We start from the raw sequence: 27,366 nt of genomic DNA on the forward strand, positions 1-27,366 counted from the left end.
GTCATTGATCCATTGATTATTTAGGAGCGTGTTGTTAAGCCTCTATGTGTTTGTGAGCCTCTTTGCTTTCTTTGTACAGTTTATTTCTAGTTTTATGCCTTTGTGGTCTGAAAAGTTGGTTGGTAGGATTTCAATCTTTTGGAATTTTCTGAGGCTCTTTTTGAGGCCTAGTATGTGGTCTATTCTGGAGAATGTTCCATGTGCCCTTGAGAAGAATGTATATCCCGCTGCTTTTGGATGTAGAGTTCTATAGATGTCTATTAGGTCCATCTGTTCTAGTGTGTTGTTCAGTGCCTCTGTGTCCTTACTTATTTTCTGTCTGGTGGATCTGTCCTTTGGAGTGAGTGGTGTTTTAAAGTCTCCCAAAATGAATGCATTGCAGTCTATTTCCCCCTTTAGTTCTGTTAGTATTTGTTTCACATATGCTGGTGCTCCTGTGTTGGGTGCATATATATTTAGAATGGTTATATCATCTTGTTGGACTGAGCCCTTTATCATTATGTAGTGTCCTTCTTTATCTCTTGTTACTTTGTCTGTTTTGAAGTCTATTTTGTGTGATATTAGTACTGCAACCCCTGCTTTCTTCTCGCTGTTGTTTGCCTGAAATATGTTTTTCCATCCCTTGACTTTTAGTCTGTACATGTCTTTGGGTTTGAGGTGAGTTTCTTGTAAGCAGCATATAGATGGGTCTTGCTTTTTTATCCATTCTATTAATCTGTGTCTTTTGATTGGTGCATTCAGTCCATTAACATTTAGGGTGACTATTGAAAGATATGTACTTATTGCCATTGCAGGCTTTAAATTCGTGGTTACCAAAGGTTCAAGGTTAGCCTCTTTAGTATCTTACTGCCTAACTTAGCTCGCTTATTGAGCTGTTATATACACTGTCTGGAGATTCTTTTCTTCTCTCCCTTCTTATTCCTCCTCTTCCATTCTTCATATGTTGGGTGTTTTGTTTTGTGCTCTTTCTAGTAGTGCTCCCATCTAGAGCAGTCCCTGTAAGATTTCCTGTAGTGGTGGTTTGTGGGAAGCAAGTTCCCTCAGCTTTTGTTTGTCTGGGAAATGTTTAATCCCACCATCATATTTGAATGATAGTCGTGCTGGATACAGTATCCTTGGTTCAAGGCTCTTCTGTTTCATTGCATTAAATATATCATGCCATTCTCTTCTGGCCTGTAGGGTTTCTGTTGAGAAATCTGATGTTAGCCTGATGAGTTTTCCTTTATAGGTGACCTTTTTCTCTCTAGCTGCCTTAAAAACTCTTTCCTTGTCCTTTATCTTTGCCATTTTAATTATTATGTGTCTTGGTGTTGTCCTCCTTGGATCCTTTCTGTTGGGGGTTCTGTGTATTTCTGTGGTCTATTCGGTTATTTCCTCCCCCAGTTTGGGGAAGTTTTCAGCAATTATTTCTTCCAAGATACTTTCCATCCCTTTTCCTCTCTCTTCTTCTTCTGGTACCCCTATAATACGGATATTGTTCCTTGTGGATTGGTCACACAGTTCTCTTAATATTGTTTCATTCCTGGAGATCCTTTTATCTCTCTCTATGTCAGCTTTTTGCGTTCCTGTTCTCTGGTTTCAATTCCATCAATGGCCTCTTGCATTCTATCCATTCTGCTTATAAACCCTTCCAGAGTTTGTTTCATTTCTGTGATCTCCTTTCTGGCATCTGTAATCTCCCTCCGGACTTCATCCCATATCTCTTGCGTATTTCTCTGCATCTCTGTCAGCATGTTTATGATTTTTATTTTGAATTCTTTGTCAGGAAGACTGGTTAGGTCTGTCTCCTTCTCTGGTGTTGTCTCTGTGATCTTTGTCTGCCTGTAGCTTTGCCTTTTCATGGTGATAGGAATAGTTTGCAGAGCTGGGACGAGTGACGGCTGGAAGGACTTCCCTTCTTGTTGGTTTGTGGCCCTCCTCTCCTGGGAGAACAGCGACCTCTAGTGGCTTGTGCTGTGTAGCTTCGTGAAGACATGGCTTCTGCTTCCTGCCCGGCTGCTATGGAGTTTATCTCTGCTGTTGCTGTGGGCGTGTCCTGGTTCGGGCTGCCGCTCCAAAGTGGTGGTGCCCCGTTGGAGGGGGAGCGGCCGGGAGGCTGTTTATCTCCTTAAGGGGCCTCCTTCCTCCCTGCAGCCCAGGGGATTAGGGTGCCCAGAGATCCCCGGATTACCTACCTCTAGATTAAGTGTCCCGCCCTGCCCCTTTAAGACTTCCAAAAATTACCCACCAAAACAAAACAACGACCCCCCAAAAACAAAAAAAAATTTTTTTAATAAAAAATAAAAACAATAAATAATGGCCGCTCATTTTACTTTATTCTCTGGCTCCAGCCTCAGGCATCTGCTCACCGGTCTTGCTGCCCTTTTTCCCTAGCATTGGGGTCCCTATACCTTTAAGACTTCCAAAAAGCTCTCGCCAAAACAAAACAGCAAAAAAAAAAAAAAAAAAATGGCCGCTCGCTTTTCTTATGTCCTCCTGTGCCAGGCCTCCAGTGCCCGCTCAGTGTTCTTGCTGCCCTGTTTCCCTCGTATCCAGGGCCCCGCGCACGCACTGTGTCTGCGCTCTGGCCCGGATGGCTGGGGCTGGGTGTTCGGCAGTCCTGGGCTCCGTCTCCCTCCCGCTCTGCCTACTCTTCTCCCGCCGGGAGCTGGGGGGAGGGGTGCTTGGGTCCCGCCGGGCCGGGGCTTGTATCTTACCCCCTTTATGAGGCACTGGGTTCTCGCAGGTGTGGATGTGGTCTGGATGTTGTCCTGTGTCCTCTGGTCTTTATTCTAGGAAGAGTTGTCTTTGTTATATTTTCATAGATATATGTGGTTTTGGGAGGAGATTTCTGCTGCTCTACTCACGCCACCATCTTGGCTCCCTCCTCTCTCATTTTTTTTTAATTAAAAAAATTTAATGTGAAATATACATAACATAGGATTTACCATTTTCACAGTTTTTAAGTGTATGGTTCCTTAACAGTGAGTGTATTCACACTGCTGTGTAATCCATCTCCAAAACTTTCTCATCTTGCAAAACTGATGTCTATTGCTCCTCATTTCCCGTCCCCCAGCCTTTCTCAACATACCACTTAATGTTTTTATGAGTTTGGCTGCTCTACACAACTTAAGTAGGTGGAATCAGACAGTATTTATTTTTTCATGACTGGCTTATTTCACTCAACGTCATGTCCTGCAGGCTCATCTGTACTGTAGCAGGTGTCAGAATTGCCTTCCTTTTCAAGGCAGAGTAATATTCCATTGTGTGTCTAGCCTGTTTATCTGTTTTTCTGTTGGTGGACACTTGTTTTGCTCCCTCTTTTTGGCTATTGTGAATAATGCTGCTATGCACTTTGAACACATATAGGCGCCTCAAGATGCTGCATCTGCTTGCTTTTAAGATTTTTATCTTTATCTGGTTTTCACAGTTAGACTACGACATGCCTAGGTGTGACGTTCTTTGTAGGTGTATTTCTTTCTGGTCTGACTTCTTTTCTGTTTGAGGTTAATTGATTTATCCTGTCTGTGGGGTTTTTTCTTCCCAATGAAATTTAGAATTTTGATAAAATGTTCTTCAAATATTATTTCTGCTTCATTTTCTGTCACCTCTCCTTCTGGAATTCTAACACTTCTGTTAGACCATATTATACAGTCCCAGAGGTCACTGAGGCTTTTTTCTTTGTTTCTCTCCTGATATTTACTTTGTGTTGCAGTTTAAATGATTTTTTTGCGCTATCTTCAAATTTGCTAATCCTTCCTCCTGTTGTGTCCAATCTTCAGTTAATCCCATCCAATGAATATTTGATTCCAGATACTGTTTTTTCAATTTTAGTTTCCATTTCATTCTTTTTTCATATATATTGAAAATTCCTAAGATTCCTTATCTCTTTACCGATTATATCCACCTTTTTTTCTAGACTCTTCTACACATAGTTATTTTTTAGTTCTTGTCCCTGTTAATTTCAACATCTGAGGTATCTGTGTGTCTGCTACAGTTGACTGATTCTTCTTTTTCTCTTGATCATATTTTCCTTTCTTTGAATTTATAGTAATTTTTGACTGTACACCGGATAATTGATGACTTATTTAAATGATCTGGATTATTTTATTTTCTTCAGAAGGGTGTTGAATTATATATTTTCAGGTAGCTAAAATATTGTGGATCACCTTGATCATATTAAGGTTTTGTTCTAAGCTTTTAAAAGTCGGTCTCTCTCCGTTTTGACCTCAGTTCTAGGTCATGGTCTTTACTTGCAGGAATGGGCATTCTGGCGTTGCAGCCGAATAGCCAGGGTGCTGACCCATGTCTGTTCCCTCTGGCTGGGTGACTGTTTCCCCAAGGCTATTAAGTCCCTGATATTTCTCTTCAGCTTTTGATGCCTCGGGAGCTTTTCTCTGCCAGGCTTTTCAGAGTCTCATCCTTCACAAACATAGCTTAGGCTCTATAAAAGGACTCTAAGGGAACCCCTATTCAGATTTTGAGGATTTTTTCTCTGTAGCACCTTCCTTTGTGATAGATAACCTGCTCCCCAAATTTCAGTTGCTTTAGCAACTCCGTCTTCTGATCTTTGTTTCTTTGCCGGTGAGGAAGTTCCCTGTGTAGCCCCCATTTCCCCATCCTGTTTCTGGAAAATGCCTCTAGGAAGTCTAGATAGATCTGGGGCCCACCTACTGCATTCCTTTCTTCCAGGATCCCAGCCCTGTGCTGGATACTGCTCAATGCTTGAACATGGTTATTTTGTATTTTCTAATATTTAAGTTGTTTTTAGTGGGAATATAAATGCCATTTAAACTAATCCATCAAGGCCACAACCAGAAGTTACTATAGAAAATTATTATGACTGTTTTGTCATTTAAAACATTTTATTTTTTCAGTTTGAAGTAAATCCTATCTTTTGTATCTTCCCCAGGGATGGTTTCTGTTTATTTATTTTTCTTTGAATGTGCCACAGCTTCCTGTTTCTTTGTATGCCTTGAGATTTTTAATTAAGAACTGGACATCTGAATCTTATAACGTGGTACCTCTGTAAGTCCGATTTTCCCCCTTTCCCAGGGTTTGTGGTTTTGGTTTGTTTGTATTAAACAAATTTTTTTGTAGGGTACCTGTGTGTCAGGAATCAGCCTGAGGCATAAATGTAAGGGTTCTCAGGTCTTTGCTGAGCCTGCTTCTTGGGCTCGTGGGATGACTTTCTAACTTTCCCTGAATATGAAGGGAATAAAATAGCCATTGTCTCTTTAAAGTCCCTGGAAGCGGCTTCAGTTGGAGGAGCATGAGACAAAGGCAGCCTGCCTCTGTGCCTGCACCACCATGAGCCGAAGCAGCCGCTCTGGTTCCTGCAAGCTGCTCTAGCAGCACTGGTATAGATGCCTGTCATAGGCCTGGGGAGTGGGGGGAACATGTAGCCCCTACTGTGTCTGGCTGAAATAGATAAAAATTAAGCACAATTTATCAGGCATATATCTTCCCCTGGTTGCTGCAAGGCTTTGAGTAGACTACAGAATTCTAAAGTGATTACATAAGAGATTTTGCCAGTACAATGTTGTCCAGGGAGAGAGACAAATTCCTGGAACTTTCTACCCCGCCACCTCCCCTGACATCCCAGGCTCATTGAGTTTCACATGCTGGTAGAGTTCATGTTAAATTCTCAGTGTCAAAACTGTAATTTAAGTTATGAAAACTGACTTGCAACTTGCTGTGTGGAATTTGAATCATTGAGAGTGATAGCTGGAAATTAATTTTTAATAACATTTTAAGGGCTTTTTCAAGTTATAGTCCAGATTTTGCAGGGGCATACTTGGTCCCTTGGCCAAAAGAGAGCATGTTTGCGCATATAAGTAAGATGTAGAGCACAGTAAACCAGCAGAGAAAGGATTGGGATCATGGGGAGTTGTAGCGAAGAGGCCGCCCTAAAACCATTGATTTGCCACTATGACAACAGCAAGAAGGAAGTGTACATTCAGATAAAAATCTTACATTGTTGCGTGGGAGCATCTGTTGTAGGACAGAGTACCCAGGCAGAGTCCCAATAATGAGGAAAAAATACTCACAGTTTACGTTCCTCTTATATTAGACATTCTCTTGAATCATCCTACTTTTAAAGCTGCCTTTCTCCATCATTTGTACATTGTCATGCATTTTGTTAGTTTCGTAGGGGATTGGCTTATTTCTCCAATTAGAGGGCGAGCTCTTTGAGAATTAAGCACCATGTTTAATTCTTCTTTATGCTACACACTATTGGAAACAGTTGGTATTCAGTTAATATTTGGTAATTAATTTTTCAGAGTGTGAGAAATCTAAGACCTTTATTGTGTGACTTGTCAGGATGCAAATATTTTTATCTTAGAAGCTGTTACATTAATATGAGCTCTGATAGTAATAAAAGGAAGAATTCTTGACATAGGAGTAGGATTGGTCTAATTATGGGACAAACTTCTCCCCCCTTTACCAAGTCCCCCCCACACAAACCCTATTACAGTCCCTGTCCATCAGCATAGTAAGATACTGTAGAATCACTACTTGTCTTCTCTGTGTTGCACAGCCCTCCCTGTGCCCCCCCCCCCACATTATACATGCTAATCGTAATGCCCCCTTTCTTCTTCCCTGCTCTTATCCCTCCCTTCCCACCCATCCTCTCCAGTCCCTTTCCCTTTGGTAACTGTTAGTCCATTCTTGGGTTCTGTGATTCTGCTGCTGTTTTGTTCCTTCAGTTTTTAACTTATTCTTTTTTTCTTTCTCATAATCTCTCTCTCTCTATATATATATATATATTTTATTTTGGTATCTTTAATCTACAATTACATGAAGAACGTTATGTTTACTAGGCTCCCTCCTTCACTAAGTACCCCCCACATACCCCTTCACAGTCACTGTCCATCAGCGTAGTAAGATGCTGTAAAATAACTACTTGTCTTCTCTGTGTTGCAGAGCCCACCCCGAATACCCCCCCATTGCACATGCTAATTATAATGCCCCCTTTCTTTTTGCCCACCCTTATCCCTCCCTTCCCACCCTTCCTTCCCAGTCCCTTTCCCTTTGGTACCTGTTAGTCCATTCTTGGGTTCTGTGACTCTGCTGCTGTTTTGTTCCTTCCGTTTTTCTTTGTTCTTAACTCCACATATGAGTGAAATCATTTGGTACTTGTCTTTCTCCATCAGGCTTATTTCACTGAGCATAATACCGTCTATCTCCTTCCATGTTGTTGCAAATGGTAGGATTTTTGTTCTTCTTATGGCTGAATAATATTCCATTGTGTGTATGTACCACATCTTCTTTATCCATTCATTTACTGATGGACATTTAGGTTGCTTCCATTTCTTGGTTATTGTTAGTAGTGCTGTGATAGACATAGGGGTGCATGTGTCTTTTTCAAACTGGGCTGCTGCATTCTTAGGGTAAATTCCTAGAAGTGGAATTCCGGGGTCAAATGGTATTTCTATTTTGAGCCTTTTGAGGAACCTCCATACTGCTTTCCACAATGGTTGAACTAATTTACATTCCCACGAGCAGTGTAGGAGGGTTCCCCTTTCTCTACAACCTTGCCAATATTTGTTGTTGTTTGTCTTTTGGATGGTGGCGATCCTTACTGGTGTGAGGTGATATCTCATTGTGGTTTTAATTTGCATTTCTCTGATGACAAGCGATGTGGATCATCTTTTCATGTGTCTGTTGGCCATCTGAATTTCTTCTTTAGAGAACTGTCTGTTTAGTTCCTCTGCCCATTTTTTAATTGGATTATTTGCTTTTTGTTTTTTGAGGTGCGTGAGCTCTTTATTTATTTTGGATGTCAAGCCTTTATCAGATCTGTCATTTATGAATATATTCTCCCATACTGTAGGATGCCTTTTTGTTCTATTGGTGGTGTCCTTTGCTGTACAGAAGCTTTTCAGCTTGATATAGTCCCACTTGTTCATTTTTGCTTTTGTTTCCCTTGCCCGGTGAGATATGTTCATGAAGAAGTTGTTCATGTTTATGTCCAAGAGATTTTTGCCTATTTTTTTTCTAAGAGTTTTATGGTTTCATGACTTACATTCAGGTCTTTGATCCATTTCAAATTTACTTTGTGTATGGGGTTAGACAGTGATCCAGTTTCATTCTCTTACATGTAGCTGTCCAGTTTTGCCAGCACCATCTGTTGAAGAGACTGTCATTTCACCATTTTATGTCCATTGCTCCTTTATTGTATATTAATTGACCATATATGTTTCAGTTAATGTCTGGAGTCTCTATTCTGTTCCGCTGGTCTGTGGCTCTGTTCTTGTGCCAGTACCAAATTGTCTTGATTACTGTGGCTTTGTAGTAGGGCTTGAAGTTGGGAAGCGAGATCCCCCCTTCTTCTTTGTAAGGATTGCTTTGGTTATTTGGGGTCTTTGGTGGTTCCATATGAATTTTTGAACTACTTGTTCCAGTTCATTGAAGAATGCTGTTGGTAATTTGGTAGGAATTGCATTGAATCTGTATGTTGCTTTGGGCAGGATGACCATTTTGACGATATTAATTCTTCCTAGCCAGGAACATGGGATGAGTTTCCATTTGTTAGTGTCCTCTTTAATTTCCCTTAAGAGTGTCTTGTAGTTTTCAAGGTATAAGTCTTTTACTTCCTTGGTTAGGTTTATTCCTAGGTATTTTATTCTTTTTGATGCAATTATGAGTGGAGTTTTTTCCTGATTTCTCTTTCTATTAGTTCATTGTTAGTGTATAGGAAAGCCACAGATTTCTGTGTGTTAATTTTGTATCCTGCAACTTTGCTGAATTCTGATATCAGGTCTAATAGGTTTGGACTGGAGTCTTTATGGTTTTTTATGTACAATATCATGTCATCTGCAAATAGTGACAGTTTGACTTCTTCTTTACCAATCTGGATTCCTTGTATTTCTTTGTTTTGTCTGATTGCTGTGGCTAGGACCTCCAGTACTATGTTGAATAACAGTGGGGAGAGTGGGCATCCCTGTCTTGTTCCCGATCTCAGAGGAAAAGCTTTCATCCTCTCGCTGTTCAGTATGATATTAGCTGTGGTTTTATCACACATGGCCTTTATTATGTTGAGGTACTTGCTCTCTATACACATTTTGTTGAGAGTTTTTATCATGAATGGATGTTGAATTTTGTCAAATGCTTTTTCAGCATCTATGGAGATGATCATGTGGTTTTTGTCTTTCTTTTTGTTGATGTGGTGGATGATGTTGCTGTACTTTCGAATGTTGTAACATCCTTGCATCCCTGGGATGAATCCCACTTGGTCATGGTGTATGATCCTTTTGATGTATTTTTGAATTCGGTTTGCTAATATTTTGTTGAGTATTTTTGCATCTACTTTCATCAGGGATATTGGTCTGTAGTTTTCTTTTTTGGTGGGGTCTTTGACTGGTTTTGGTATTAGGGTGATGTTAGCTTCATAGAATGAGTTTGGGTGTATTCCCTCCTCTTCTATTTTTTGGAAAACTTTAAGGAGAATGGGTATTATGTCTTCTCTGTATGTCTGATAAAACTCCGAGGTAAATCCATCTGGCCTGAGGGTTTTGTTCTTGTGTAGTTTTTTGATTACCGCTTCAATTTCGTTGCTGGTAATTGGTCTGTTTAGATTTTCTGTTTCTTTCTGGGTCAATCTTGGAAGGTTGTATTTTTCTAAGAAGTTGTCCATTTCTCCTAGGTTTTCCAGCTTGTTAGCATATAGGTTTTCATAGTATTCTCTAATAATTCTATGGGGTCTGTTGTAATTTTTCCTTTCTCGTTTCTGATTCTGTTGATGTGTGTTGATTCTCTTTTTCTCTTAATAAGTCTGGCTAGAGGCTTATCTATTTTGTTTATTTTCTCGAAGAACCAGCTCTTGGTTTCATTGATGTTTTCTATTGTTTTATTCTTTGCAAATTTATTTATTGCTTCTCGGATCTTTATTATGTCCCTCCTGCTGACTTTAGGCCTCATTTGTTCTTCTTTTTCCAATTTTGATAATTATGACTTTAGACTATTCATTTGGGATTGTTCTTCCTTTTTTAAATATGCCTGGATTGCTACATATTTTCTTCTTAAGACTGGTTTCGTTGCGTCCCACAGAATTTGGGGCTTTGTGTTGTTGTTGTCATTTGTTTCCATATTGATCTCTATTTTAATTTGGTCATTGAACCTTTGATTATTTAGGAGCATGTTGTTAAGCCTCCATGTGTTTGTGAGCCTTTTTGCTTTCTTTGTGCAATTTATTTCTAGTTTTATACCTTTGTTGTCTGAGAAGGTGGTTGGTAGAATTTCAGTCTTTTTGAATTTACCGAGGCTCTTTTTGTGGCCTAGTATGTGGTCTATTTTGGAGAATGTTCCATGTGCACTTGAGAAGAATGTGTATCCTGTTGCTTTTGGGTGTAGTGTTCTATGGATGTCTATTAGGTCCATCTGTTCTAGTGTGTTGTTCAGTGCCTCTGTGTCCTTACTTATTTTCTGTCTGGTGGATCTGTCCTTTGGAGTGAGTGGTGTGTTGAAGTCTCCCAAAATGAATGCATTGCATTCTATTTCCTCCTTTAATTATGTTAGTATTTGGTTCACATATTTTGATGCTCCTGTATTGGGTGCAATGATATTTATAATGGTTATATCCTCTTGTTGGACTGAGCCCTTTATCATTATGTAATGTCCTTCTTTATCTCTTGTTACTTTCTTTGTTTTGAAGTCTATTTTGTCTGATACTAGTACTGCAACACCTGCTCTTTTCTCCCTGTTGTTTGCATGAAATAACTTTTTCCATCCCTTGACTTTTACTCTGTGCATGTCTTTGGGTTTGAGGTGAGTCTCTTGTAAGCAGCATATAGATGGGTCTTGCTTTTTTATCCATTCTATTACTCTGTGTCTTTTGATTGGTGCTTTCAGTCCATTTACATTTAGGATGATTATTGAAAGATATGTACTTATTGCCATTGCAGGCTTTAGATTCGTGATTACCAAGATTCAAGGATAGCTTCTTTACTATTTAACTGTCTAACTTAACTCACTTGTCAAGCTATTATAAACACAGTTTGAGGATTCTTGATTTCTCTCCCTTCTTATTCCTCCTCCTCCATCCTTTTTAGGTTAGGTGTTTTATTTTGTGCTCTTTTGTGTTTTCTTTGACTGCTTTTGTGGGTAGTTGATTTTATTTTTTGCCTTTAGTTAGTATTTGTTTGGTCTGCTTTCTTTGCTGTGATTTTATTTTCTCTGGAGACATCTACTTAGCCTTAGGAGTGCTCCCATCTAGAGCAGTCTGTCTAAAATATCCTGTAGAGGTGGTTTGTGGGAGGCAAATTCCCTCAACTTTTGCTTATCTGGAAATTGTTTAATCCCTCCTTCATATTTAAATGATAATCGTGCTGGATACAGTATTCTTGGTTCCAGGCCCTTCTGTTTTATTGTATTAAATGTATCATGCCATTCTCTTCTGGCCTGTAAGGTTTCTGTTGAGAAGTCTGATGATAGCCTGATGGGTTTTCCTTTGTAGGTGACCTTTTTTCTCTCTCTGGCTGCCTTTAATACTCTGTCCTTGTCCTTGATCTTTGCCATTTTAATTATTATATGTCTTGGTGTTGTCCTCCTTGGGTCCCTTCTGTTGGGAGTTCTGTGTGATTCTGTGGTCTGAGCTACTATTTCCTCCCCCAGTTTGGGGAAGTTTTCAACAAGAATTTCTTCAAATACACTTTCTATCCCTTTTTCTCTCTCTTCTTCTTCTGGTACCCCTATAATGCATATATTGTTCCATTTGGATTGGTCACACAGTTCTCTTAATATTCTTTCATTCCTGGAGATCCTTTTATCTCACTCTGTGTTAGCTTCTCTGTATTCCTGTTCTCTGATTTCTATTCCATTAAAGGCCTCTTGCACTTCATCCAGTCTGCTTTTATGTCCTTCCAGAGATTGTTTCATTTCTGTATTCTCCCTCCCAACTTGATCCTTTTGCTCTTGCATTATCCTCTGCAGCTCCATCAGCATGGTTATGACCTTTATTTTGAATTCTTTTTCAGGAAGATTGATTAAATCTATCTCCCAGGTTCCCTCTCAGGGGAGGATATCTGTGTGATTCTTGTCTGGATCAAATTCTTCTGCCTTTTTATGGCAATAGAGGTAGTCATGGGCAATTGACGTGTGTGTCAGCTGAAAGAACAAAGTCCCTTCCCGCTTGCTCGTCGCCTTCCTCTCCTGCCAGTACGGTGACCCCTAGCAGCTTGTGCTGGGCAGCTGTGCACTGACGGGTTCTGTGAGTCTGGCACAGGCTGCTGTGGAGGAAGCTCCACACAGCTGCTATGGGCGTGCCCGGCCTCAGGCTGCTGCTCCACTATGGCGGGGTCTTGCCAGAAGGGGAATGGGCGGGAGGCTGTTTATCGCCGTGAGGGGCCTCTGAGCAGCGCTGCCGCCCAGGGGGTTAGGGTGCCCGGAGTTGTCCGAGATTCCCAGCTGCTGGGCTGAGTGTGCCCCGGTGATTCCATCCAGCTCTGAGTCTCCTGTCCCTTTAAGACTTTCAAAAAGTACTTGCTTTCCTTTTGTCCCAGGGGCACCAGCTGTGGGAACCTGCTTGCAGTTTTTACCATTCCATTTCCCTAGTATCCAGCACCCCACACACTGTGTGTCTCTGCTCCCAGTGCAGATGGCTGGGGCTGGGTATTTCACAGTCCTGGGCTTTCTTACCCTCCCCGCTCTGACTCCTCTCCTCCCACCAGGCAGCTGGAGTGGGGGGCGTGCTCAGGTCCCGCCGGGCTGCGGCTTGTATCTTACCCCCTTCATGAGGTGCTGGGTTCTCACAGGTGTAGATGTAGTCTGGCTGTTGTGCTGTATCTTCTGGTCTCTCTTTTAGGAATAGTTGTATTTTCAAAGTATATATGGTTTGGGGAGGAGATTTCCACTGCTCTACTCATACCGCTATCCTGCCCCGTTCCAGTCCCTTCCCTTGTTTACTTTTGACTAATGACTGGCCCTATAAAATTGAAGTTACAATTGAGAAAAACCTTTTCTTTTAGTGTGAAATATGTTCTTATTCCTGGAAAGTGCTCATAATTTAGATGATAGTCTCTTAAAATTGGTGCTCTGTTCTGAGTGGTTTTCAGAGACTAATTAAGCACTTTCATAAAACTTGTGCTTCCAGAATTCCCAGAAAATAAACAGAACTTCTAATATGTCAAATGTAATAGCCTTTTGAGAAAAATCCTTCTCACAGAAATTGCTAGCTCAGAAGAAATTTTCTATCAGAAGCCAAGTTCACATAGTCCATGTGAATACTTGGACAAACCAGCCTGGCTCAACAATGTTCTATTATCTCATGGGCATATGAGGAAACCTGTTCTCTTTCTTCCTAGCATAGATTTCTCTAGTGCATAATTAGCAAACCATACATTTGTAAAGTGAAATGACACATTCTTTTAATGTTCTCACTGACCCCTCAGAATTCAGGAACAAATATTTCTACTGAGTCTTTTAGTTTTCATGACAGAGAATAGATAAGGAGAGAATATGCCCCAATTTTTAAATTTTTTGTGACCAATAAATATATCAAAACCAGAAAAACACAACATGAGAAGAAAATTATAGGCTGAGCTTGCTCACTGTGAGATAAACTCGTTAAGTTTATCTCCCAAATGCGAGGATGGTTTAAATCTGGGGGGAAAAAATGTATTAATGTAATTTACTAGATTAACAGAATAAAGTAGACATGCCGAATATAATGATCAATATATGCAGAACCAAAAAGATAAATTCTGATGCACATACATGATTTTTTAAAAAATGCAAACTCTTAGAAAACTAGACGGAAGAGTATTTCCTGATCAGATCAAAGGCTGTACAAAGGTGCTGTTTTTCATCATTTCTATTCAACACATTCCAGGACAGTGTAATAAGATCAGAAAAATAGGTAACAGGAATAAGAACTTTAAAAATATCATTTAAATTTGTATAAAATATATCTGCCTTCATAGTAAATTCAAAAGAATCTGTAATTAAAGTCTTGGGGGTTGATGGAAGAATTGGACAATGCTACTGGACACAAAGTCAATATAAAAAAATTGGTTGTATTAATATACCTCATACCAAAAAATAAGTTAGGAAATGTCATTTAAAAACAAAACGTTTACAAATAAAAAGATGGGATACCTAAGCAAGAATCTAATAAATGAAATGTAAGATCTTTATGGAAGAGATCATAAATTTTATTCAAGATGCCCTCAATAAAACATTTGTGACTAGAAAAACTGAGTAACAAAGGTTCTTTCCAAGTTGATTCATAAATCTTATGCAGAAGTCCATTGAGGACATGAAACTAACAAAAGAGATCACTGCATACTGTCCAGAACTGCAGAAATTCAGAAATCTCACAATATCAAGATGAGATGACCATGCGGAGCAATGAGGACCCTTATCTATAAATTCGTACAACCATCTGAGAAACAGTTTGCAGTGATAAGAGAGATGAGATGTATAAACATTGTGATAAAACAATTACATTACTGCTATCTCACTAAGAAACTCAACATTTACACATGTGGACATATTCTAGAACGTTCAGAGAAGCAATAGTTGTATTAGCAAAAAATTGGAAACTAAATGCTCATCAAAAGGAATACAGCCAAATAAATATGGCATACCCATTAAATAGATTTCTATTTGGCAGTTAAAAATTCCATACAGCCATTGTGCTGTTCAACATGGATGAATCTTACAAACATGATGTGGGTTTAAAAAGTCTTCTGCAGATTTCATACAGACGATCCCATACAAAATGATATTTATAAGAACTTCAAAAACATGTAAAACAACACCAGCATAGCTTAGAGAGACAAATTTATGCAGAAAATTATAAAGAAGTGTGTTGGGATAATAAACATATAATTCTAGATAATACTTCTGAAGAGGAGGGAGATTCTGTCCGGGGGGATACACAGGCGATTTCAAACTTTACTGATCATATTTTATTTCCTCAGCCGGCATATTGATTGCACTGGTGTTTTTTACATTTGATATGTCTCACCCAGAAATTTTTTTAAAAATTGCAGCCAATAGCCAGTAGGTGGCAGGGATAGCTTGGTATTTGCTGTGTCTGAAAGAAGAGATTAGTTTTTTTTCCCCTCATCACGTAAAAATAATTCCTTCTTTAAAGTTCCAGTGACCACATGTCATTCTCCAAATGAAAATGAATTAGTTCAAGCTATTCTTTCTCATACACATTTGCACACCCAGCAGAACTGAAAAAATGCAGATACCTGATACTATCAAGTGGGTATTCATCATTCCTAATACTAACACTGTGATGTTTCTTTCAAAATCTCTTAAATTTTCCAGTGGGGCGACTCTGGCTCCCCTTCCCCAGTGCCGTTACTGCAGTAAAACAGGATCGCGCTGGAAGTTCATGAAAACAGAGGGTTATCGCAGCGTGCTTCACGCACGCAGACACGCAGACTTACAGGCACAGCCACACACAAACAGACACGCACAGCAAAGCTTTAAGCAGCTCGTCACTGTGCGTTTCTTACCATCTCCCTCAAGTGCAGACCATTAATCATATTGCTGATGTCAGCTTTCCCACTCACTCCCCAAAACCTTCTTCTGTCTTTCTTTTGGCCCCCAAGATGCTACGGAAATTGAACATGCATCGTACAGCAGCTAAGCAATGTGCACTAGCTCCACGAAAGAGGCATCTGTGTGTTTCTAAATAACAGCAATCCTCCCCCTCACCGAAATTCTGTTTTCTCTCATAGAGCAGTTAAGAAATGGAAGGTATATACTTGGTGGGGCCACAAGCTATTTAAAATGTGTTTTTATTTGTCGAAATTAAAAACCAACAGAGGTCACATAACATTGAAACTTGACATTTCTCTTGGAAAATATGAAATTCTGCCAGCACCATTCCTCGTGGCCCAGTGGGCTGGAGCAGAACACGGCTGCTGCGGTCTCTGCGGGGGCCAGGGGCCGTCGGCTTGGCGCCCTTTCCCTGTTGGCTGTAACTTGCTGGCCTCCAAAGGTGCTGGAGTTGGCAGCCCTTGCCTAGACCGACAGGCCTAAGCTGAGGCTTGCTTTTAAAACAGTAAATAGTTCCTCCCCACTACCGCACACATCCCTTGTGGGGCGGGGCAGGCAGCGGAGGACCCGGGTTCCATGTATACCGCCATTTGTCCCCTTATCTCTATTACCGGCAATATGAACACCTTAAGATATCGGATCCGTATTTTTAACCATCTGCAGTTTTGTTACCTTTAAAAAAAATCTTATTATACTGTGTTTTTTTTGAAACACCAGAGAAGAGTGTAAATGACTTTCTGTCTCTGATATATCACCCATCAGTTTCAAAAGCTTAGAAGATTTCCTATATTCTTTTCTTCTATGAAGCTTTGAGTAAATTCCCGTGGGGAAGATATAAACCCATGTGTTTGCTGGAAAGGGGCATCATTTTTAGAGACTTATTATTTTTCTACATATGCATTGCACATAAAGACTGTGATATTGTCAGAAAGTAAATTCTATCATCAATACAATGTCCCTTTGTAGAAAAAGTACTACTGTATTTGCTCTACTTATTTGATATAATTTTAACATAACTCATTTTGCACTTTTCTTTAGAAGCAGCTTAGAGTTTTTAATGTATATTCATTATTTCAAAAATGTATGGCTCATCAGCTTTGAAAGTGGGAGGTGGCCGGTGACTTTCTGGTTGCTGCAAACAAGAAGCTCAATAACAGTTTTAGCTGAATGCTCTTCTCAGAGATCCCTACATTCTTTTTCAGTCATGCACCCACATCTATGCCAAAATATGCATTTAAACATACTTAAACAGCTCTTAACAAGACATTTAGGAGGTGAGAAAAAGATGGAAACTCTTTAATCTCATTTCTTTCTTAAAGGGCAAGGCTTTTGTAGCAGACGATTCAGAACTATGAGAAGACAAACCCTTCCATGTCTTTAGCCTGTTTGTTTTTTAGGCAACCAATATAACCATGTCTTCTGTGGTCTGTTTAATAAATTTACTTCCTCTTAACATTTCATATTAAGCCTAAACCTTATGATTATGATAAATCCTACTTTCAGATGAAAACTTCACTTGATTGAATTTGTTAGACAGCTTTTTTATGACTTACAGAATAGAACCAGGGTTTCAAATGAGTGTCCCAAATAAATAAATATATATATATTTATATATGTATAGAATACACATATATGTATACAAATATATATGTGTACCTATACATATATATGCCGCAGTAAACAAACAGCTCAAACTTTTCGATCCAGTCCAATTTGGCCATTGTTATATAAATATGACCTTAAGAGTAGAGTCTTTGAAGTCATTTGATTTACTGTTTAGTTTTAAAGCCACCGTAATCCTGTTTAGCTCCTTGACATTTAATATGCCTCTTCACCCAGAAAGAAAGGGTCACGGTCACTGGTTAGCCCTGCAGGATTCAGACAGTGTAACCACAGGCTCCAAAGCTTTCCTCCCTCTGCGGTTCCAGGTCTTGGAGTGAGTGACTTTCATTAGCCTCTTGCCTTTACCATCTCACTATATTATGCCTGAAAATAATCTCCATTCATTGATAGATACAATGTTAATAGTGATGCCTGGGTTCTTGTTCACGAAGCAGAAGAATGAGCTTCACAAACACTCAAGGTAGGAGAGCCAGGTACAGGCTTTTATTTAGAGATAAAGTGAGAGGACAGAGCTCCCGGCTCACACCAGGAGGGGACAAGAGAGTCCGGGGTGGTGTGTTGCCTAGGGGTTTTATGCGCAGTTGAGGATTTTCAGGAATGGGGGTAAAGGGCTAAGGGTGCAGACTTGTTGAGTGGTTCCAGAATGCTCATTTTTTATGAGTAATAGAAGAAATTTTCTGCTCTGATTCTTTCTCAGGATAGTTGCCCTCTGGGAGTATGTCAATTAAGACTGCCTACCCTGCCCCCAAGGTGGGCTGGGTTGTTGCCTGTTTGCTAAAGTGTGTTAAGAATCTTACTTCTTAACTTCTTGGGCTGTTTATAGTTGGGCTTGTTAACTAAATTAGTCTTTTTTCCTAGGCTGCAGATTTCTTGGTTAGGATCAGAGAAGGAAATACAGCACATAGGTACAGTTAAAATAACCTGGGCCTTTTAGCAAGCTAAGGTAAATTTTAGTGTCATGATCTAAATTGACACAGTGAAGTCACAGGTTATGCTGCGACACTTTATCTGCAGAACATGCAGACATTCCAGGCCAAGTTGCTCCTGGCCTTTTGAGCTTTAACTGATCTCACTGAAGATGTCTATATTCCTAGTCTGGTATCTTTACCCTAGAGAATTAGTGTGACTCTGACTTTGTGTAATGCTTAACACAGTTTCAATAGGGGCTTCTTTGCACATTGCTATATTGTTCTGATGGTAATTATCTTGCTCTGCTTTTTCTCCGGAGGCCCTCACCCTTCTCTGCCTAAACCCACGGTCCCTGTCTCATTAGGATACATAAATAGTGCATAGGTCATTCCCTCAGTCAAATAAACACCCAGGTCCACTACTAAAGGTGACTTTACACTGATGAATTAGAAGTTACAATATTTACTTTCCATTTAGAAAATAGAAGTTTGGCCATTTAGAATACTTTTACCAAGCTGAGCCAGTTAGGTGAATGATAAATTTCTGGACACTTTTGAAAAAAATAATGTAACTAAGGTTAGAGACCTAGGGGCCCAAAGCAGTCTTATGAATAGTCCCAAATTGATTCTTCTTTCTAACTAATCCTTTTCTCCAAAGGTCATCCCTGGTTGTTTTGGGGAGACCTTGAGTAGATCATAACTTCTAAATGTTCTGAATTCCTCAGAGCTCCAGCGAGAAAACAGCCCCTTTGACAACCACCTGTGTTACCTCCCACGCACAGTACTCATTAAAACACTTCTCTCTAGGTTTGAGAAAGGATCATTCTGAGAACTCATGCCTTACATGTAAGTAAGAATTAGAGTCTCTGGGATTTGAATTATTAAAAAAAATCTCCACATGAATCATATATCCCTGCAAGTTTGAGAACCTTCTAGATTTTAAGGTATATGAAGATAAGAATTGCTGATACTTATTTCAGTAGCCTCTTCCTCTCCCCTAATACCTAACATGTAGTACATATTTAATGAGCACTATTAAATGAAAATAGAACATGAAATATATACTAATAAAACATACAAGAATACATTCACTCTGAACCATACAAAATTACCATTTTGTAGGTCAAAACCATTGAATAACAGCAATCCCTTTGGTTCAACCCAAGTATCCGTAAATTAGCCTTCTTAGTTCTGAACTCTCTGGAGAGCATATGGAAACTAATTAAACATATAATTCAAGTTTATAGGTCATAAACTCCTTAAGTTTAAACTAAAATGCAAAAACTTTGGTAGCATACTATGAGTTTGTAGTAGGTTCTAAAATTTTTATTGTAAGTCATGAGAGCATTGAACTCACAAAGAGCACAGGGTTTAAAAATCTTTGGATGTCTGAAGGGAATTAATTGAATGTATTTCAATCTTTTTCAATTCCTAGAGGTATTCTAGAGAAAATGCTTATGAATTATTAAAAACAAAGTCTGATTCCTCAAAACAAACACAGCATAAGGTAGAAGCTAATGTTCTTGAAATACTGTTTCCATCCAGTTAATCGCTTATTCAAACCCTTCGGGGTTTACTATTACTCAAAGACCAAACTTGTTAGCTTAAATTCAATTTCCCTCAAGCCCAGAGCCGTAAGCTGCCCTCTTAGGCGTCCTCACCCCCCAGCCAGGTAGCCGGCTGACCTCCTTGCCGCTCTGTTCCTCCTGCTTTCTCAGGTCTTGGCTTTTCCCCCTGCCTGGAACGCTCCCCTTTCCGCATCTCAATTAAGTGAGACTCTTGCTTTCTTTCGAGGCCTCTCTGCATTCTAAGCACTTTCTAACATTAGACTAGTTTTTAAAATAAAACACCAGCCAATTAGGCTACCACTGTGTATGGGCTCATATTGCTCTATTTTATTGTAGTCGGGGTCTTGAGTTCATCTGATTCTGCCCATGGTTAGAAGGGAGAAACCGCAGCCTAGAGTACCAGGGTCTTGTGGGGGAGGGGGTTTAGGGGGCAGGGTCTGGGCCAGACCCCTCCCGTGGCTGCCCCCAGCACACTGCTTTGACGTTGTGTGTCAGGCATGGTGCAACTGCTCTTCCACAAGTGTGGTTCCCACAAGTGTGGTTCTCCCCTTTGTTCATGAGTAACAGTGTGTTGCGGGGGGGATATAATTGTGGGGCCCCTACTCCTCACTTTTCATTCCCACTACTTGCTTGTTGCCTCTGGGCCCTGGAGCCTCCTGGAGCCACCCCTCTCCCAGCGGTCCACATCCACAGGTAGGCATTCGGGGCTCTGCCTTTTGGGTCTGAGGAAGAGGGAGGTGCTCTGGTTTGGGTGTAGGGGTGGGCACTGGAGGCTGTGGTGCCCCTACAGGCTGAAGGCCCTGGGCAGCTCTGCTTCGGCACACTGTTGGGGTGGGGGAGTGTCCTGGCACCCCTGCCCACGTGCCCCTCCCATTCCTCATCCCTCTCGTCACCTTGGACCTTAGGGAGGCTTTGGCCTTGGGAAGACAGGTGTGCTCAGCAAAGTCACTGGAAAGCCGGAGGCAGAGTTAAGCTCCCACGGGGGCAGGGCAGCCCCCTGAATGGCAGGGCAGCTTAGGGAGGTGCTACATCCCACGGCTAGAGGGGGTTCAACGGGTGTGATCAGGAGCTAAGATTAATATGATCTCAGGTGTATTTGGACCCCGAAACCTGAGCCATGTGAGTTCTATGCATTATTAGCATTACCTGCCTGTCCCTTAAAAAATAAAGGCTGATAGGACATTTTAAGATCTGCAAGAAAGGGAATTTTGGGGCATTATCTTAGAATTTGTCTTTAATTTTGTTTTCTCGTGGACAGAGAATATTCTGTATGGTATAGATTCCTTGTTACTGTTGAAACTTTCTTGGGTCTTAACAAGAGGCCAATTTTTGTAAATATTCCACGGACACTTGAAAAAATGCATGTGTATTTTCTGTAACTAACATTTCAGCACCTATCACTGTGCCCAGAGCACAGTAGGACTAAGTAAATTCCAGTGCTGAATCAGCTTTTACTACATGGTGCAACTGCTTTTCCACAAGTTTGATTACCCTTCTCTTCCCCGACCCTTTGTGCATTGATTGGGGCATATAACTGGGGGCCCCTACTCCTCCCTATTCATTCCCATTATGCGCTTGTTGCCTCTGGGCCCTGGAGCCTTAGGCATATAGGCTAAGTGCCTATATGGCAACTTCTGAATATCTCTAACATTTTTGTTTTGTGACATACACATTTGTATGTCCCAGAAATGTCTAACTCTATAATGTCACAGAAGCACTGTAGACGGCCATGTGGGAATCTTTCCGCAGCTCCTGGTGGGGGCTCCTCGCATGCGTGGTGCTGACCACCTCCGTCAGGATCAACTAAGGAGCTTTTTAAAATGCAGTGTTCAGGTCCCACCCAGACCTACCGAATCAGAATTTTGGAGGACGGGGCTTGGGGTCTGATCTTGTGCGATTGCCTCCCACCTTTGATTTTCATGCACACTAAAATTTGAGAACTACTAATCAGGAGCTATTATATAAACGACTTTTCAGATTTTCTTCTTCAAAACAACAAGAAATCAGTGTCATTTTATGTAAAACAAGTCATACTTTCTGGGCCTCCCTCCTGGTCCCCAAAGTCTGTTGTATATACAGAAGCAGAGACACAGAGCTTGTATATAGCTTGTATGTATAGGAGCTGTCCGGAGGTAGGAGATGTACATGACTGACCCACAGTACTCCAGCAGCTGGTATCACATACTGTGCCAATTCAGTCCTGTGAGATACTGCACAGGGTTCAAGTGGCCCCAAAAGGTCCATCCACATCCTAACCTCTGCTACTGTGAATGTTACCTTCTCTGAAAAGGAATCTTTGCACATGTGAGATTGAATATGAAGTATTCACAGGGTTGTCCAGTAGGACCTGACTGAACGACAGCTGTCTTGTAAGAGACACAGAGGAGAAGCACAGGACAAGGTCTGTAATGACAGAGACAGAGACAAGAGCCCTGTTGCCACAGGTCACAGGACACCTGGAGCCTCCAGAAGCTGGAGGAGGCAGGAAGATTCTGCCCCAGATCCTTCGGGGGTAGCACCGTCCCGCCGACACCTTGAACTCCTCACCTCCAGAACTGTGAACTTATTGTTTCATGTGGTTTTGAGCTAGCAAGTTTGAGGTGCTCTGTTACCCCAGCCTGGGACACTCCTGCAGATGGGTGGCATTCCCATTTACGTGGAATGAGTTTTACAACAGTACCCCTGGATTCTAGGACAACGGTAACCTGGAGCTGAACCTTCCTTTTCGGGGATTTATGATCTAAGCACATTCCCCCCACCTTGAGGGGCCGGAGGTAATTATTGCCTGCTCGGTGAGGTGAACGGCCGCGGGGAAGGCGGCATCCGCAGGGCCCCCTGCGGCAGTCACTGCGGCCGCCCTTCCCCTGCCCGTGGCTCAGCACGCCACAGCCGCCGCAAAGGGGCCGCGGCTGCCCTCGCCCATCCCCCACGACGGGGAACTCGCCCGACGGCAGCGTGTGCTCTGAGTGGTGTGCTCTCCCAGCTTCGGGCTGCCGTTATATCCTCTGCTTCAACTCCCTTTACCAGGGGCCGCTGATGAAGTGGGCTGAACCACGGCCCGCTGCGGTAACAAGCCTCTGAAAATACACTGAACTTATAAAGTATTCATGGATCTAAAACACTTGAGTGAAGCTTTGGGTTAAGCATTAACTGGAGATTGAGACTGACCTGGACTGGAATCCTAACCCCGCCATTTATCAGCGGGGATGGGCCTTTTCAGCAAGTCCCTTCGCCGGCCCGAGTGTCGCATTCTCGCAGAACCCCGTCTCACTTACCCAAGGCTCCGGGAGGCCTGGGAGACAACGGGCAGGGCTTAGCGCTGAGGGACAGGCACAGCAGTTACCCGATGCCTTAACATTTCCACCGGCTTTCCTTCCACTGCTTTGCCGCACCCCAGCTCCTAAGTCATTCCCTTTTTCTTAAAATTTAGGTGGTCAAGAGGTAGGCAGGGTAGGGCTAATTTGAGTCTCTCCTATGAGCTATTTATTAAATGTTTCTTTGTGATCTTAAATTAGCATTTCATTTGAATAATTGCCATACCGCTGCTTTATTTGTCCTGCGTGAGAAATGTCAGTTGGATGTGAAAGGCTACTGATGGGATATTGAACATGTGGGAATTTTAATGACCGTGGTTTTTGCAAAAAAACAAAACCAAGCATGTGGGATCCTTACATTATTGATGATGTTTTTGCTGCAGTGGATTTATAAATAATACATGTTTAAAGGGTTATTTCCTTCACATTTCTGTAGGGACAACCACAGAATCTTCTCATTTTGAGTTTAAAGAGAACTGACAGTTGAAGACAGGTCAACAAAATGTTCATTCGTGTCATTTCTGTTTCAAAAACCCCTCAACCTTCAAATAGGAACATGACCAATTTTATATAACCACATCAAATAGTCTCCCTTATTTTTATAGCAGAATGAGGCAATGGCTTTAAACAGTATTAATAATTAAAAGTTGCATTAAGCAGTACCATTTATTTATTTATTTATTTTGCCAGAAAACCTTGAAAGTGAAGTCATCTTCTATGGACAAAAACAAAGGCAACCCAAGATTGGTCTCTGAAAACTACCGATTTCCTGATACATGAATGCTTTACAATATGTAATTTTTAAAAAGGATGATGGGGAGTGACTGGGGCAGATCTTGGGGAAACTGTAACACCAGCTGCGGTTACCCTCCACCTAACGTTGCCCTTCATGCGTCTGAGAATCCCAAGGGATTACAGGCATACCTCATTTCATTTTGCTTCCCTTTACTGAGCTTCACAGATACTGTGTTTTTTACAAATTGAAGGTGTGTGACAACCTGTGTGGAGCAGGTCTAGGGTACCATGTTTCTGACAGCAATTTACTCACTGTGTTTGTGCCACATTTCGGTAATTCTCACGATATTTCAAACTTTTTCATTGTTATTTGTTATGGTGAACTGCCATCTGTGCTATGACTCTCTGAAAGCTCAGACAATACTTAACATTTTTAGCAATAAAGGATCTTTAGATTCAGGTATGTGCATTTTGTTTAGACATAATGCTATCACATACTTAATACACCATCGTGTAAACATAACTTTTGTATGCACTGGGAAACAAAAAATTCATTTGACTCATTTTATTGTGGTGATCTGAAACCCACCCTCAGCCTTGTCCACGGTGTGCCTGTGTGTATCACATCTTGTTTGGTATGTGCCTGGGCACGGGGCTGAGGCTTCAGAGCCAGAATGTGATCAGATTTATGGATTTGAAGACAATGCAGGCCCGTGGCTTCTTCCTTTCTCTCTTTGGAACTGGCCAAGAGGAATGGGGGTGCAGGGATGCAGGCAGAGAGGAGAGGGAGAAAGCGGGGCTCTTCCCTCCATAAGCCCAGGGCAGCCCGCTACCCTTCCTGCTGGCTCAGAGCACAGCTAAACCAAAATGAATTACTAGAATATGAACATGAAACAGTACCCAGAAACATCAGCAAAAGACAAAATGTCTTTAATTCTTTCATTTCTTGAATTTGAAAAACAGTTTAAATTTAATGTAATTTAAAGATTTCCTGTGTATTTGGTTTTAACTTCTGTCTCTGCAATTTTCAAAAAGGGTTTGAAGTAGGTTATAAAAATAAACCCACAATTTGATTACAAAACTCAAACATGTTTCTGTTGATGAGGGGATAGTTTAAAAGTGTACTTTGAGTGGGAGAATGTGTTTTCCTTACCAGCATTTAAATATACTCTTCTTGCAAGTTCAGGTCTGAGAGCTACCTGTGCTACCTAGTGGTACTGGTGAGAGAGTGAGTGAAACATCACATGAAGATGGTAGGTGGAGATTAAATGGTTTATGTTACTGAATTGAGTCACATTTGTCTGATGAGGACAGGGCTGAGGGAGCATAAGTAACTCCCCCAACATCCCCCGAGTGAGTGTCAAGGCCAGAATCCAAATCCAGGTCTGACTCCCGTGTATATCCTCTCCTTGGCAGTCTTTGCCTGTGGTGAGGCTGCACTGTGACCCCCACTTATAAGGTCTCCCCATTTCCACTGTGCACCTGGACTCCCAAGGACAGATCTAGCAAGCTTTTGGAAGAAACCAGGGCTGATTTTGGGTGCATCCCAGAAGATCCCTCCTCCAGGGTGTTCTTTAACATCACAGGTGATGGCCATAGAGAAGAATGTTGTATAAAACAAGAGATGTGAAACAAGTTTCTTGAAAGACTGCAGTGTGTGTCTATTCAAAAGTAAGAAGAGCAAATCAATTAAAGCGTGAGCAGTAGGAATGGTTGAGGGTGGTGCCTTAATGCTTTGAAAATCAGCCGACTGGATTTGGGTTTTATCCTAAGGATCGGTGAGGCACTGCCCCATTTGGGGTGTGAGGTGGCATTTTATCCGTCACGGTGAAATGTTGCCTAGGATTTTTCTCCTTACTGCTTAGGTTTACTCCATTCTCCACAGCACACCTCAGCAGAGAACAAAAGCCCATTTACTAAGGGGAGAGCTTGTGTAGCACGATAAGATGATGTATGCAGGCATCTCCCAGTGCCTGGTCAAGTTGGGTGCTAAATAAATGTTAACTCTATTTTGTTCCCTCAAGAGATGTGAGGCTAATAGAATTTTGAGGGGTCATCGGTCTGAACTCTGTGCAATTGCAAAACGAACTGTATTTGTGATGATGTCATAGAACGACTGGACGGGGAGGCCCTGAGGGATCATCTCTGAGGTTAACTCCTTTCCCCCCTAGCTTTACAAAGGTGTAATTGAGAAAAGAAACTGTATTTATTTAAGGTGTACATGGTGATGCTTTGATATACGTGAACATGGTGAAATCTTACCACAATCAAGCTAATTAACACACCCACCACCTCACTTGGTCACCACGTTTGTGTGTGTGCAGTGAGAACACTTACGGTCTACTTTCTTAGCAGTTTTCAAGCATACAGTAACTCTAAGGCACCATGTGGTACATTAGATCACCAGCACTAATTAATCTTATAACTGAGAGTTTGTCCCCTTTGACCAGAATCTCCCCGTCACCCCCACCCCCCAGCTCCTAACAACCACCATTCTACTCTCTGTTTCGATTAAGATCAACTATTTTAGATTCGACACTTAAGTGAGGTCATGCACTATTTCTCTTTGTCTGGATTATTTCTGTTAGTGTAATGTCCTCCACATTCATCCATGTTGTCATAAATAGCAGGATTTCCTTTTTTCTCATGGCTGAATAAAATGCCATTCCATTCCATTCCATGTATATGTACCACAGCTTTTTCCTCTATTCATCCACCGATGGACACTTAGGTTGTTTCCATGTCTCGGTTACTGAGATAATGCTGCAGTGAACATGGGAGTGCAGGTATGTCTTCAAGATACTGATTCCATTTCTTTTGGATATAATCCCAGATGTGGGATTGTTGGATCATGTGGTAGTGCTCTTTTTAATGTTTTGAGGAACCTCCACATGGCTTTCCAGTGGCTGCCCTAATTTACATTCCCACCAACAGTGCACGAGGGTTTCCCTTCTCCACATCCTCTCCGGCACTTTCTATTCCTTGTCTTTTGGATGGTGGCCATTCTAATAGCTGTGAGGCTTTGATTAGCACTTCCCTGATGATTAGTGATGCTGAGCACCTTTTCATGTACCTTTGGCCATTTGTGTGTCTTCTTTGGGAAAATGTCTATTCAGGTCCTTTGCCCATTTTAAAATTGAAGATATGTATACATTTGCTATCGAGTTTTATTGAGTTTCTTATAAAATTTGGATACTTACTCTTTATCAGATATATAGTTTGCAAATATTTTCTCCCATAGTTTGCCTCTTCATTTTGCTGTGGGTCTAACTTCTTTTAACCAACAACAAAACCTGAATGGAAAGCCCAGCTTATCAGAATCCTATTGACACTAAATTTGTAGAGGAAAGAGAAAATTATAAGAAAACCAGTTGATAACAAGAATGTTTAAATGAACAGAACTGTCCAGGTGGCCTCTGTGTTAGGGCTCACCCCTCTCATCCTCAGAAATCTCTAGTCCCTGATGGTGACCGCTGACTCAGAAGACAAGGCACAAATTAATTCTGATCTCTCGAAGCCATACACAGAGGACTGTGACAGGAATGGGGACTCATATTTTAGAAAGTTTTCTAATAACAAGATTAAGCCTTGATTTCCTGGAGAACTCAGTGAATCAGAATACACAATTCAGGCTTTACCTATAGCTGGAGGTCAATAAATGTGTTTATTCCCTTAAGGATTTATGGTCCAGACTGCACTACGAAAAGGTGTACTAAGCCA

At 41.2% G+C, this 27,366-nt stretch overlaps 1 protein-coding gene across 2 annotated transcripts in view; it reads right to left on the reverse strand.

Moving 5' to 3' along the window:
* The window catches only part of INTS10 (integrator complex subunit 10), a 130,496-nt gene that overhangs the window by 21,032 nt on the left and 82,098 nt on the right, over nucleotides 1-27,366 (reverse strand). The gene's annotated exons all lie outside the window — the stretch shown is intronic.

Source organism: Manis pentadactyla, chromosome 7 (assembly GCF_030020395.1).
Source record: "Manis pentadactyla isolate mManPen7 chromosome 7, mManPen7.hap1, whole genome shotgun sequence".
In the NCBI taxonomy this organism is placed as follows: domain Eukaryota; kingdom Metazoa; phylum Chordata; class Mammalia; order Pholidota; family Manidae; genus Manis; species Manis pentadactyla.